This window comes from Papaver somniferum, unplaced genomic scaffold (genome assembly GCF_003573695.1).
Source record: "Papaver somniferum cultivar HN1 unplaced genomic scaffold, ASM357369v1 unplaced-scaffold_137, whole genome shotgun sequence".
Lineage (NCBI taxonomy): Eukaryota > Viridiplantae > Streptophyta > Magnoliopsida > Ranunculales > Papaveraceae > Papaver > Papaver somniferum.
Genome location: NW_020622934.1, coordinates 6,817,112 through 6,830,461, shown reverse-complemented (window position 1 = coordinate 6,830,461; position 13,350 = coordinate 6,817,112). Strand labels below are relative to the sequence as shown.

The 13,350-nt window shown below is 32.4% G+C and overlaps 1 long non-coding RNA gene across 2 annotated transcripts; it reads right to left on the bottom strand.

Moving 5' to 3' along the window:
• Positions 1 to 6,253: 6,253 nt before the first annotated feature.
• On the bottom strand, positions 6,254 to 9,833 carry LOC113334369. 2 transcript variants are annotated; one of them, XR_003352734.1, is made up of 6 exons: positions 9,759 to 9,833; positions 8,287 to 8,381; positions 8,127 to 8,197; positions 7,943 to 8,005; positions 7,694 to 7,805; positions 6,254 to 6,565 (listed from the first exon to the last, which is right to left on the bottom strand). It is a non-coding gene; the product is annotated as an uncharacterized LOC113334369 (long non-coding RNA). The 2 variants fall into 2 exon arrangements; XR_003352733.1 differs by lacking the exon at positions 9,759 to 9,833 and having other exon boundaries at positions 8,287 to 8,471.
• Positions 9,834 to 13,350: the final 3,517 nt, after the last annotated feature.

Below are 13,350 nucleotides of genomic sequence, written 5' to 3'. Positions count from 1 at the left end.
GAGCATGGTTGAGAAACTTTATTTATTTAGAAGAAAAACCTGTTAAAGGCCATAGATGATAGATAATATTTTATATATGCAAAATAGATATTAATTGGAAATGGAAGTCCCGATCAAACCAGATGAGAATTTAATCCCCAAATCCATATGACCTGGAAAGAATCTAAGGACTAAGTGAATGATAGCATACACTAGCGATTTCACAATATTCAGGTTTTATTGCCTCTAGCGATTTCACAATATTCGAAGTTTCTCATCTTTTTGGGTGTGGTATTTTTGTGCTTGTATGTGCTTAGTCTGACATCATGCATGCTTTAGAACTTTCAGGTTTATGGGAATGTTTTTTTTTTGTGCATATATGCAAGCATGCGTAAGGGCGAGATACTTGAGAGAATAAACAAGATAAGATGTAAAGTCCTCCTGAGTTCAAATGCAGGTGCATGTATATGTATATCAAAATTCGATAGCATCCCATCCCTTGTTCGTTATTTTATTTTTATTTGGATTGATTTTTGGTACCTATAAGAAGTTTACAGCCGAAAACAGTGCCAGCACGCCCAACTGTGGAGCCAGAGCAAGCTAGGATAAACCGCCAAAGGCGTAAAAATGAGATAGTGGAGAAGAGCCGGAAAATAAATTTAAGTCCAGGTTTGGTTTGTGTAAATTTTTAAATTAAATGTAGTTTATTTTTTTGGCATGGCAAATGATTACATGTCTGGCTTAAGCTATTTTATTCTTTTACTTATTGAAAATGTATTTGTTGTGGACTATGTGTGAGTTAAACTACTCGGACAAAGAACTATTTATTTCTATTTACAGAGAATGAGTTTTTCAATGCAGTAATCGCAATATCATATGAAGATTTCGTAATAAATAAGTTCAAAAAGCAGTACGTCGCTCATATGGCTATTATAGCCCTTAGAGATGACAAATTTAATGAAATAAATAAGTGCATGGTGTCCCTGTTTCCAGAAGAAAAACGTGAACCTAAGTAGAGATTATATATTTGTTGGTACTGAGAATTACACTAAAGCAGTGTAATTATATCCTGGAGAATTTCTAAACAAGATTGAAATTACGTAGATGTCGCATCATGAACTAAAATTGAAAGTTGGACTTGTTATTATTCTCTTGAGTTTGCTGCCCATAAGGTTAATAATAAAGCACCTACTAGAACAAATTGTTGCAAAAGTACTGACTAGAGATGCGGTCCGAGAGGAAGTAGTAATAGAGCGACATATGATGAAATTAAGGGATATGTAATACCACTTACTAGATGTCAATATCCGGTTAAAATTGGCTTTGCGATGCACATGGACCGGTGTTCGAAACATGGCTTATATAATGCCAGATTCTACTTGAGATCAAGAGCTTTGGATAGGGGTGAGCAAAAACACCCACATCCATGGATTTTATCCAAATCAATCCGCATTTTAGCGGAAGGATACCCAATCCGTTTCTCCACGGATTGGGTGCGGGTGAATTACTGAAACCAGTCTTTTTTATGGTTGGAGGTGGGTGATATATCACTCATCCGTTGGACACCCAATTTAGCCGAGGAAAGTTTTGGAGTTATACAAAAATATGAAGGATAAGTCAGAGCATGAGCAAGGTATTTACATCTAGATCCGCCAGAGAAATAATCAGGATCATAGGGACAAAATTGAGGATACTATGGACTCAATATGCATAATCACGAATCTTTTTTTATCGATGTTTACTGTACACATATTAATATTAGTCTTTTATAATAATGTTTTGAAACCCGCTAATCCACTATCCACCCAGTTCATCCGTTCACTCGTTGGGTAATGGACCGAAGGTGAGTGCATTTCTAATATCCGTCACTTTATTGGATTGGACACGGGTGGTACCAAATTCGCATCCAACTACCCATTGCTCACCCCCCAACTTTCAATAAGAATGAAAATCATATAAACCTCTTCTTTTTACACGTGAAAGCCTTACCCAGGCCCCTACCAAACCCACCCAGTCTAACTGGCCCCTCTGCCAGACCCAACCAGCCAAACCTAACTATACAACTATACTAATACAAACCTTTATGGAGGATATATGACCCTGAATTCCTCCTTATTGGAGTTGATAGGAAACCATTGAGCTATAAGCTTGGACTCATTTCCGATGGACCTTGACGTTTCAAATAAAACTAATAGACCATCCAAATAAAAAATTACTATGCTAAGAAAGAATGATTGACTAGATGGATATGCCAAAACAATTGTGCGTCAACACATTCGTGACAACCCTAGATTTATAGGCCGTATTATTCTCGAAGCATTGACACGAACGCATGAGAATGATGAATATAAGTTTATGGTTATTTGATTCAAATTTGGTGCTTAAGTCGTTTTTTTTAAGGAACTATAGTTTATTAATTATTTTGGTAGATTTTTAGGAACTGCACTTTACTTTCTTAGATGTTTGTTTTTCTTTTTGTAGATGTTTCAGTTCCAATATGTTCCAATTTTTTCAACCAGATATGTTATTGTAGAGTGGTAATTTGCACAATATATACAATTTTTGTGGATTGAATCATCAATGAAACCAGCTCAAAAGTCCTCGATACAATCACCGTTCATATCAATTTTTATGTAAGAAAATGCACGGGTGAAAAACTAGTTAGGCCTAATCTAAAAGTTGCCCATTATTCAAATCCTGCTGATTTTTTTTTGTACTGCAACGAAGAAAACCAAACGAAAAAAAACAGACAGATTTTTGTCATGCTATCGGTACAGGACATTCCCTGTTGTGAGTTTGAGACAACAACCTATTGGTATTATTATTACCTTTTTTATGATTACTTAACTTATCTAAATTATTAAACATATTGAAAGGCTGGTAAATCTTACTCGTAGCTGTAGAAAATTCAATATTTTATTGCCTCCACCACTAGCTTGTCTGCCGCAGAATTGCCTGATCTGCAAACAAACTTGAACCCTTAAAAGTTGTTACATTCAGCTAAGGTTTGCACTGCCTTCTTGACTATAGTATGATTCCTCCAATCCATCATTGTTGCTCTGCCTTTGATAAAACCCACAATTCTTTTACAGTCTCCTTCCATCCAGAAATGTGCCAAATCTGCATCTTTGGGCCACTTAACTCCCTGCTTTTTCTGCACTTGCAGCAAGGAATATTCCCGACTTAGCTGCTCATCCATTACCTATATCATCTCTCAGAATTAATCGAAAACCAACAAAAACTGTCTCTGAAATCCAAGAAGCATCATAATTCAATTTAAAGGAATGATGTTCAGGGCATTTCCAAGGAACATTATGAGTTTGTTTTATAGGAGGCCAAGCAGTAGATGTTATCAAATTTATTTCATTACAACTCCAATAGTTTAAGTGTCTCTGAATCATGATAGATGTTTGTAAAGAAGAAGCAATTTTTTCCTCAAAAATCCTGTTATACCTCTCTTTCCAGATAAACTAACATTTTGTAGCATTAATTTCTATTACCTTGTCTCTCTGTGATTGCCACCAATTAAAATAATCAATGAAAGGATTTCTTACAGTATTACATGGACCTTCACCAGAAAAAGGTGGTCGCATCCATATTGATTTAGCATAACAACAGTCAAACAAAAGATGATGAATAGATTCTATTTTATCTTCACAGAAAATCCTTGGATGATTTCCCATCACTCAAGGGGTCTTCGAGACCTAGTTAGAAAGTAGGTGTGCGATAGAAATTTCGACTGGCGAAAATATACGTATTAATCGACTAAGTAAAATGTCAATTCGGTCAGCTACGTAGAATATATAAAAAATCCGGTAATTCGTTAGTTTGCTTTAATAGGTTTCACATATACAAATGCAGCATAAAAAATTCGAGAAAAATATTCTAAGTTACTTAAAGGTAATCCATATACCCACACATAATAAAACTATGACATATTTTTAAACCTACGCAAAACTACCTAGACTTACACAATATCGAATTAAGCAGATGCTAAAACTCTCAATAACACTTCAAATACAATTTTGTTCACTAAACCACTTTGTGATTGTGATTATGGTTTAAGTCCTGGGTGTTGATGAACAAAATTATGCTTATAAGTTCTTAGGAGTATTTTCCATGGGCTATCATTGTACACGGTTCCATTACCCTGGACAATAGTGTATACTGTATATTCATCTGTATAATTTCAAGACACACTTCTCGCATGCTTATATGAATTCCTAATAATGAATTCATCTAAATTGAGAAAGTGCTTGATTGAATCTCAAGTAATATTAGCTTGAATTAGAAGCTACGTATAGTCTTGAAAATCAATAGATTGAGAGACTCAAACAAATGGGAATTTCGATCCCTCACACTTATGTGTCCTAGTTGCTTGCTATAGTCGTCCTCTATTAACCTAGGTTTCCTCTGAGAAACATAACTAGGTTTACGACTTAAAGACTTTACTTAGGGATTCGTGAATTCGTGTATCCTGATCTTGTTCTTATTGATCATCGAGGTTTTTATCAATCTCCGATCAAGAACGAGATAGATAGAAATCGCAAAATTCTCTTCGTCTCAGATTTTGTGATTCCTCAATATAGATATCTAAAACTCTTATAAGCTGTTTAGATACACATCCAGAAGTTGCTTTCTGACTTCTGAAAGCAAAAAAGTCAAAATTTAGTTTGGGTACACAATTTCAGAAAGCTCTTTTCATAGTGACCTTTTTGGGATAACTAAAGGTAATTTTTCTCAATGTTACTGTTTATTGATTGGTTTTCCTTCGAAAGAACCACAGAAAATAGTAGTAGCTAGTTACATATTCGTGGAGTAAAATTATGTTGACTGGAAGTGCACTTCTTTGTTCAATCTTGTTTCCTGCTTTCTAAGTACTCTTACCTTTTGAGAAGCTATAGTTGATCTTCCTACGATGTCTGTTGCAAATGGACTTTGCAGTCACTCGAATAAAAATGCATTATAAAATTGAAGTTATTATCAAGATTAAATTATTATTATTATGGAGTACCTTACATATAATATCTGATTTTCTCTATTTAAAATTTCGTTAAGGCCCATGATAAATTTGAACTATGTCAAAAATATCACAAACTAAGGTTACTAATGACTGTTATAAAATAATATATTATATTCATAGATAATAATATACTTATAAAAAATTTCATTGATTACAGATCTATCTGATTCTAGTTAAATTTTTTTTTAAATAATTTCATAGTTTAAGAGCAACTTAAAGTATGAAAATACTTATAAGGTGCAACAGAAAAAAAAATGTAAAAAACACTAACGTTCATTCTCAAACCACTGTTGCATTAATTTCATTTCTGCTAGTATACTCGTGTTCTCTTTAGCATGTTGTTATCCCTTACTTCGTAAGAAATTTTTTTTTCTTCCATCAGAGAATTTGGAATTTGTTAAATCCGTGAATTATATAGATGTACCCGTGTGAATTATTACACTATGCCAATGAGTATATGCGTTTCCGTGAATTCAGTGGATATTGTGAACTTTATTTAAAGGGAACGTATGTTTCATTTGGGAGTCCTGATATTAGGTGGGAAGAAGCCCATATGCAGAGGGAAAGATTTTGGCCAAATTGCAGTCAATACATGGTCAAAGTCAAACACTTATTTTAAACACTTATTGTTCTCAATCCACCCGAAGATCTTTCATGTTTATCTATTCCGTCCAAAAAAAACAACAAAAAAAAAAAACAACACTTCTTTATTAGCTACTCATTAGTGTGATTAGATTACTAATGTCTATTTGTGTCGGATGATTAAGAATCCTTGTCTTTATCAGTTTTACTAAGTTCTAATTTGGCTTTATCAGTTTTATGCCGTCATCTGAGTTCTAATTTGGATTGAAAAGGTTAGGTGATGTTTACATAAAATTAATTAAACAGTTTTGGTATTATGGGACCATTAATTCTTATTTGATCACTCCTTGCTCTGCGTCTGTCTGTTTGGAGTCATTTGATCACAAACAGGAAATGCAGAGGTTCCTATTGTGTAGATCTGTAACAATGGTCGATATGAGGAAGAAGGCCAAGCCTATTTCATTTTTAGTTGGGTCTTGTTTGACCTAATTATAATTAAGGATATAATAGACATTTTATCATTTATCATCTTCTTAAAAGAGTCAAGCTTTCCTCAAAAGTTGTAGTCCCTCCCCTTAATCCTTCCCTCCTCGAATCAGAAGATCAAGCAAAACACTATAAGAACCTCATGGATTTATCGTTGTGAGTACCTCTTGTGTAGAATAGTTGTAGAAAAACAGAGAACGGTGGTCAATAAAAGTGGAGAATCTGAGCGAGAAAAAAACACTCGTAAACTATGAAAAATACCGTCGTAAGAACATCATCTTTCCATTTGTCTTAATTAAAGCATAGAGTAAACCACCATACATATTGAAGACCATATGCGAGAGCGACAACAACTTTGATCTTGGTGTTGATGACCATATGCCAGAGCGAGATAACAGAAATTAGAATGAAAGAGTTGTTGGGCCAAAAACAACGAAACTGCTTTTTCACCGTAATACCTTCACACTCTTGTAGATCTCGACATAGCAATATTCTCTAAAATAAAAAATAGATTTTCAGTAGTTGCAGTGTAATGTGTACGGTTATGGTAGACCTCAAGTGAGTCACAATCAGAAACAATATATCTCTTCAAAATAAGATAACTCTATAGGGACTATACCCAAATGTAATGTCCAATTATATTCTCTTTTGTCAGCAATGTATATTATAGAATTATATTTGTACATGTAAATTACGGAATGCTGATTGACGCTTTCTGTTTGATCATTACACGAAGATAGACTCTACAGTAGTCAAAAGGGTTATGCGGATCAGCTTTCGGCATCACCATTTCAGTAACCTTAAATAAACACTACTGATCTGCATCGCCAAGTTTATGTACATAAAAATTATGTACGTAACAATCAAGTAAGTGAAATTTCGACATCTTTTACTTGGACTATGACTATCTAAAAAGATGACTGGTAAAATATATTCTGCAAACTATGGTATGTGGCAAACATAAAAAAAACGGCATGGCATGCACTTGATTTCAAATGAAAATGACATGCGCATTCATGGAAGCTCTATGCTGCTCCATTTTGACATGCTTTACGAAGTTGTACATTCATGGAAGTTCTATACTGCTCCATTTTGATATGCTTTACAAAATTGTGTTGTAAGCTTACCTTCTTTTTTTTTTTGATCGGTTACTGTAAGCTTGCATTGCGTCAGTGCTTTCTTTACCAAAAATATAGGCAACAAAAACAGACTTTAATACACACATTGAACGTGCTAACATTTTAACTTATATAGATAAGTATAGACCTCAGTTCCTTCTTGAGATACAATGTGTTTCATTTGGGACAACGGGAAGTATCAGATCGCAGCAAACCAGTATCAATATATATATATATATAGATGATAGATAAAAGAAGGATAGATAAGTATGGCATTATTAACGGAGTGGAATAACTTGAGAGTGAATTGGAAAGAATATAAAGTTAGTTAATCTATCTTCAGCATAAAGTTTTGCTATTAATTTTTCTTATACAATTTTTCTTATTATATTACCATCGAATGCCTATATATTTTATTATCATCGAATGACTATATACAGATTCCATTAAAGTAAATTTTTTATATAAGATAAAACTTGAGCTTGGAGAGTTTTAGATTGCTCACCAAATAGTGATCGCATGAAATGTCAAACTGTTTCACTGCTAGATTCTTCGTTCTTTTTAACAGAAGCCTTCTCATCAACCTATTGCATCTTTTGATTTCATACCAAGATCCCCTTAATAGAGAAAATAAATAAACAAAATTTTTGATTTCAACAACCTACGTAAACAATAATAAGAATTTTATGCATCAATAAGCCCGTAGTAAAATTAAATAAAATCATAAGTTATTGATTGAATAATTTTTACAGACCATAGTGTTTCTTCACGATTTCGTACACCAGCCGATTCTCCCTTTATATGGATACTTTGTTTCCTTTTAAAAAACAAAGGAAAGAGAAGTCGTCAGAAAGCGAGTAAAAGAAAAGAGCGATCCAGAATAAGGAGATGTGGAGCGGCCGTAAAAAGCAAAATATAGGGTTGGGAGAAAAACTTACATTATCTTAATTCTTAATATTTGTTCTCATTATGTGCTTGATCATATTCACTTTATTTCGATTTATTATATCTTCAAAAAAAAAATTAGTAAAAATCAAATCAAAATCAAGAATTTTTTTTCAAGATTACAGGAAAAAAAAGAATTTTATGATTCCATACCTCTCATGACTTACTATCAAGGCCACAAATCTACAAAATAACGGTTTCAATAGTCATGAGCTCCCACTGCCACACCCATTGATCACATTTTTGATCTTTATACAAAACAAAAAAATGAATAGATTAGACAATAAAACTGTAAAGCGGAAGAGAAAGAAAAACAAAAGCAACTGAACCCTAGCAAAATAAATAACAAGATGCAAACAATCGGATTTGTTGTTGGCTAGATCCCTTTATATAGAAAGCGACCAAGGTTTGAAATTCCAAAAAAGAAAAAAAAAAGATATTTTGGAAATAGTATTATCAACGTACAAAATTTTATAGAATTTTTTACAATTTTAAATGGCGAATATATTTTTTGATAGCCAATATATTTTTTTATAGCCTTCTAAGAATAGAAAAAAAATTAATTTTCTTTTAGAATGTAAAAAGAACTATTTCTTAGGAAATAATATCCGTATAATTATATTTTGATATCCACATTTATTTCGATATGTATCGGCATCATATTCCAATATTATTTATTTTTGTTACATTTTGATATCCACATTTATTCTGATATCTTAGATATCCTATACCATTTTTTATTTGTCGCTTGAGTTTTATTTCTTTTTCCCCTCTTTGCAAGATTTATTATTTGGCGATTCTTACTCTTAATGATGTTGTATAATTTTTATTTGTACAGGAATAACATATCTTTTTTAATCCCTCGAAAGAAGATTTCTTGATTCATGTGTGATCTCCACAAATCAGGTATTTTCTTTTAATCATCAATCTAAATTTTGTATTTTTTTAATTAATCGTTAATCCAAATTTTATCAATGGTCGAGTTATTTTATACCAACTGAAAGTATAATTGCAAGTATTTGTTTTATCCGTTGTTTGGAGTTGTAATTAGACGAATTTTATTATAAAAACTGTAAATGGACATTAGACATTGGTTAAAGTATGTAAAACTTTATTCACTAAAATGTCCCTCTTTTGGAAATCACTAATTTTAGATTGATTTGTTTAAATAGTAGTGAGAGACTAAGATAGCTTTAAACTGTATCTTAATGTCTAGTTTTTTTTCCAATTGCTAACTTCTGGAGTTGGCATTTCATTAGTGCACATTTATATGTGCATCGAACTTGTTAGATCATTGGAATGCGATGATCAATATGTCCTAACCTCATCCTAACCTCATTTCTGTTTCGAAAAATATTTGTAAATCTTTTGTAAGTTAAGCCAGTGTATTCTGGTCAAATATCTGATGAAGATTTTGCTTTATGCAACTATGATGGGATACTTGTGAATTCCCTTGAAGCCAGAGATGTGAGCTTATGGTATTTATATACTTTCTATCCGTCTAAAGTCCCAGTTATGATTTTATGTGACTTGTCTTGTAACATTTCTTGCATTAGTGTATCTAGCATATGAGCAACAACACAGCTTTTCAGTTTTCCTCATTCATTTCTTTAGTAATCAACTACCTGTTTACGAATGGAACCTCGAGGCAGCTGTCAGTGACAGCACCTATCCTTCCCATTAGTTGTAGCAGATGGCCATTACTGCATCTGCATCATATAAACCTACAGAGAATGGAAGCGTGTTTTAGCAAAATGATAGTTGATTCCTAGATATCAATAAACCAACAAAACCAAACTTATCACCCAAAATCATAAAACCCAACAAAACCAAACTTATCACCCAAAATCATAAAAAATTAGCCATACTGCGTGTTACCAAGCATCCAGCACAAACTATTCACAAGAGAATCAACCAGCTGTCACAGATGACGGTCCAAGCATCAGAACCAACACCAGCGGACTGCAAAATAACCAATACAACTGTGACCTATACTATATTAAACCAAAAACAGTAAATCTAGTTACATGAAGCCGCGGAAGCAAGACAAAATAGAAAACCAAATAAGCAAAACTGATTCTAATAAGTACTACTCCGCAAATAGTGGCTTGAGCACCATAAGAGCAACACTATCAAAGTATAAAACCAATGGAAATCAAGTTGCATCGAATAAATTTTAATAGATTTCATACAATAGTTGTAGCAAAAGAAGGAACACGGAAAATGGAACAAAACACCAGTCGTTTTTTTTCCTGGCTGCAAAAGAGAAAAAATATACGGATTACAGAAACAATTAATGTTTTCCCCCATAGAGAAAAATCAGATAATATAAAAGCTTTAACAGCCAACAAAAACGACCTGCTGAGCTGCTTTCGAAAAGGAGAATATCGTCGATCGAGTACACTATCTTCGATACCTGCAACATAAACCATAAACATGGGGAAAGGTTAAAAAAATTGAGATAAGTAGCAGCAGTACAACATAAAAGATTTACAACTTGCTTAAGCATCAGTAACAGTACAGATTATCAAAACATTAAAATCAATAACTTTCATCGCAACTATAGAAGAAAACCTTAAAAAAGATTAGAAGCGGCGTAATCATCACAGCTATAGAAGAAAACCCTAAAAAAAAAAATTAGAAGCGGCGTAATAATGAATTTAGCTTTGCTCGGGCGCTTTATATAGGCAAGCCTATAAACACTCTGAAAATTAATTTTCGGAAATATTTCAATTATCTTTGTCTTATTTTGGGTAAATGAGTATGAAAAATTTTTACTAACTAATTCGGTAGATAGCCACATATACTTGATGCCAAAAATAGATAAAAAGACCATTAATGTTAGATTAATCAGTCTAATATTCTCAAGACAAATTTTTCAAGATTTTGTTTACATTATCTTTGTTTTTTAATTAATTATCAATTAATAATCATGAAATAATATTTTTTTAATAAGAAAAATCATCTGTAAGGATTTTGTTTACATTTTTTATGTTTTCTTAATTATAGAAAAAAAAAAATTAAGAAAAATGATTTTTGGAAATAATAGTTTCTTGAATGTTTGTTTATTTTGTATTAGCGCAATTTTTTTTTTGTTTTGTATTAGCTTTGTTCAAATCATAATTTTTGTTCCAAATCATTCATACAGATTACTAAAAAAATCTAACTGATGTGTAGGACCACCAACAAAGATTTGCGGAAAAGAGACTCATGACCGGGCCAATCAAGTTTTGCAGAATATAGCTCTGTGACAGGGCTAATTAGGTTTTTTTTGAAATTTATTCTTCCTCGATTTAATTGATAGTTTGGGATGTAATTAGAAAATAACATTTTTTTGTGTATGTAAACGGACAATGGACACTGGACGCTTGATGATCATTCGATCCATTTTCTCATCACATGATGATCATTCGATTTATTTTTTTGATTATCATGATGGAATTGTGGTTTGATATATTATTGGTATGTTAGGAGATTTTCCAGATTTTGTTATGCGAGGAAAGAAAAATATTTTTCAAGATTTAGTTATTTTATTTCTAGAAAAATATTATTCTATTAGTTAAAATTCAATATTTTATTCTAAAAAAAAAGTAAATGGTGGGGCCAGAATCAACCAGAAGCTATAATCAACGTGGCACTCCGGTTAATGAGGAAGCTCTAAAAGACTCTGTTATTATATTTAAGTTGTTTATATTTCTTTTGTTATGTTTCCAAGATTAATAAGATTTAGTAATTTTAGTTAATTATTTGTTTTGTTATGTTTCCAAGATTAGTAAGATTAAGTAATTTTAGGTAATTATTTTCAAAAATGTGATTGGCTAAATAATATTCCGCTGGCCCAAAAAAATCTCCTGAAATTCTATTGGCTGAAATTTAAAATGGTGGGGTAGGAATCAACCAGAAGCCCCGATTAACCACGTCGCTCGAAAAAATTCTATTTTTATATAGAGAATTATTGCATCTCACGTGATATACATTCTCATTCAATAAAACAAAATCAACATCATTTTTAATTAAGTTATTTACTTATATACTACTAGAAAATCTTCCAAGTAGAATATAAGCAAAGCGTTCTTCTAATGTGTCCTAAAAAGATGTTTAGCTTACTGAATACAAAAAAGTACAAAAATGAAAATAGAAGTAAATAAGTTTAAAGATAACTGGGCCGACCGATCTGAGGATCCGAAAGAAGGGAATGGGAATCTTTTTTAAGATCATTTTTTTGCAAAATGAAGCCTCACGTAAATGTGCAATTTGATAAAAAAATTGAAAATCTTTGGTGTCCATGGTTACTTTTTCACTTGACACAATTGTCCCTCCCTTTTAGTCCAAATACTATAAGTCTTTATGTATCTTATTTTTTCAAGGGTATAATTGGCAAGCAAACTAGAATATAACTTGCCTAAAAATCCGTACCTTTGAATTTTATAAATTTTATCTCGTTGGAAAGATTTTAAAGAAATCTATACAATGAGTACAAACAACAATATCAAATTTAGAATTTATGAAAAATTCGGACGTGTTTATCTTTTTAGGCACATTTTTTGAAAATTGAATACATAGTCATTATGCAAACCACCATAAAGGATGCATAACACATTATGCAGCCATATTTTGATTTATGGATCAACCAATTTTTCGTTGTAAATAATAAAACGATGTACTCCCTTCGTTTCAGGAAAAGTGATGCTTTCATTTTTTCAATTTGGCCTATTTGTTTTCTGTTCGATCGACCCTCCCCACCGTGGCAGCGGCGTTCTAATATTTGATACTTTTACTTCATTATCGGTCGACCGACTGGAGGACCCGAAGGAAGGGAATCCCTTTATAGCCACTTTTTTGTAAAATAAAACCTAACGCAAATGTGCAGTTTGATAAAAATATTGGAAATGGTTTGGTATAATCAAAATTTTGGTTACTTTTTCAATAAACAAAATTGTCCCCCCCTTTTAGTCCAATTACTATAACTAGTCCAATTACTATAACTCTTGGGTGCTTCTTTATATACTCCTAGTAAACACTAACCGTACCCCTTTATCTAGCTACCCCTATAATTTATGAACCTGCCCATCGTATCTGTTAAATTTGTATACCCCGCATAACAAAAAATGGAAATGCAAACCCATCAGTATTATCTTCTCCTTGTCGGAACAATGGAGTTTTTCTTTATTCTTCCACTTTTCACAGATCCGAAGAGAAGAATCCATATATTAAAAA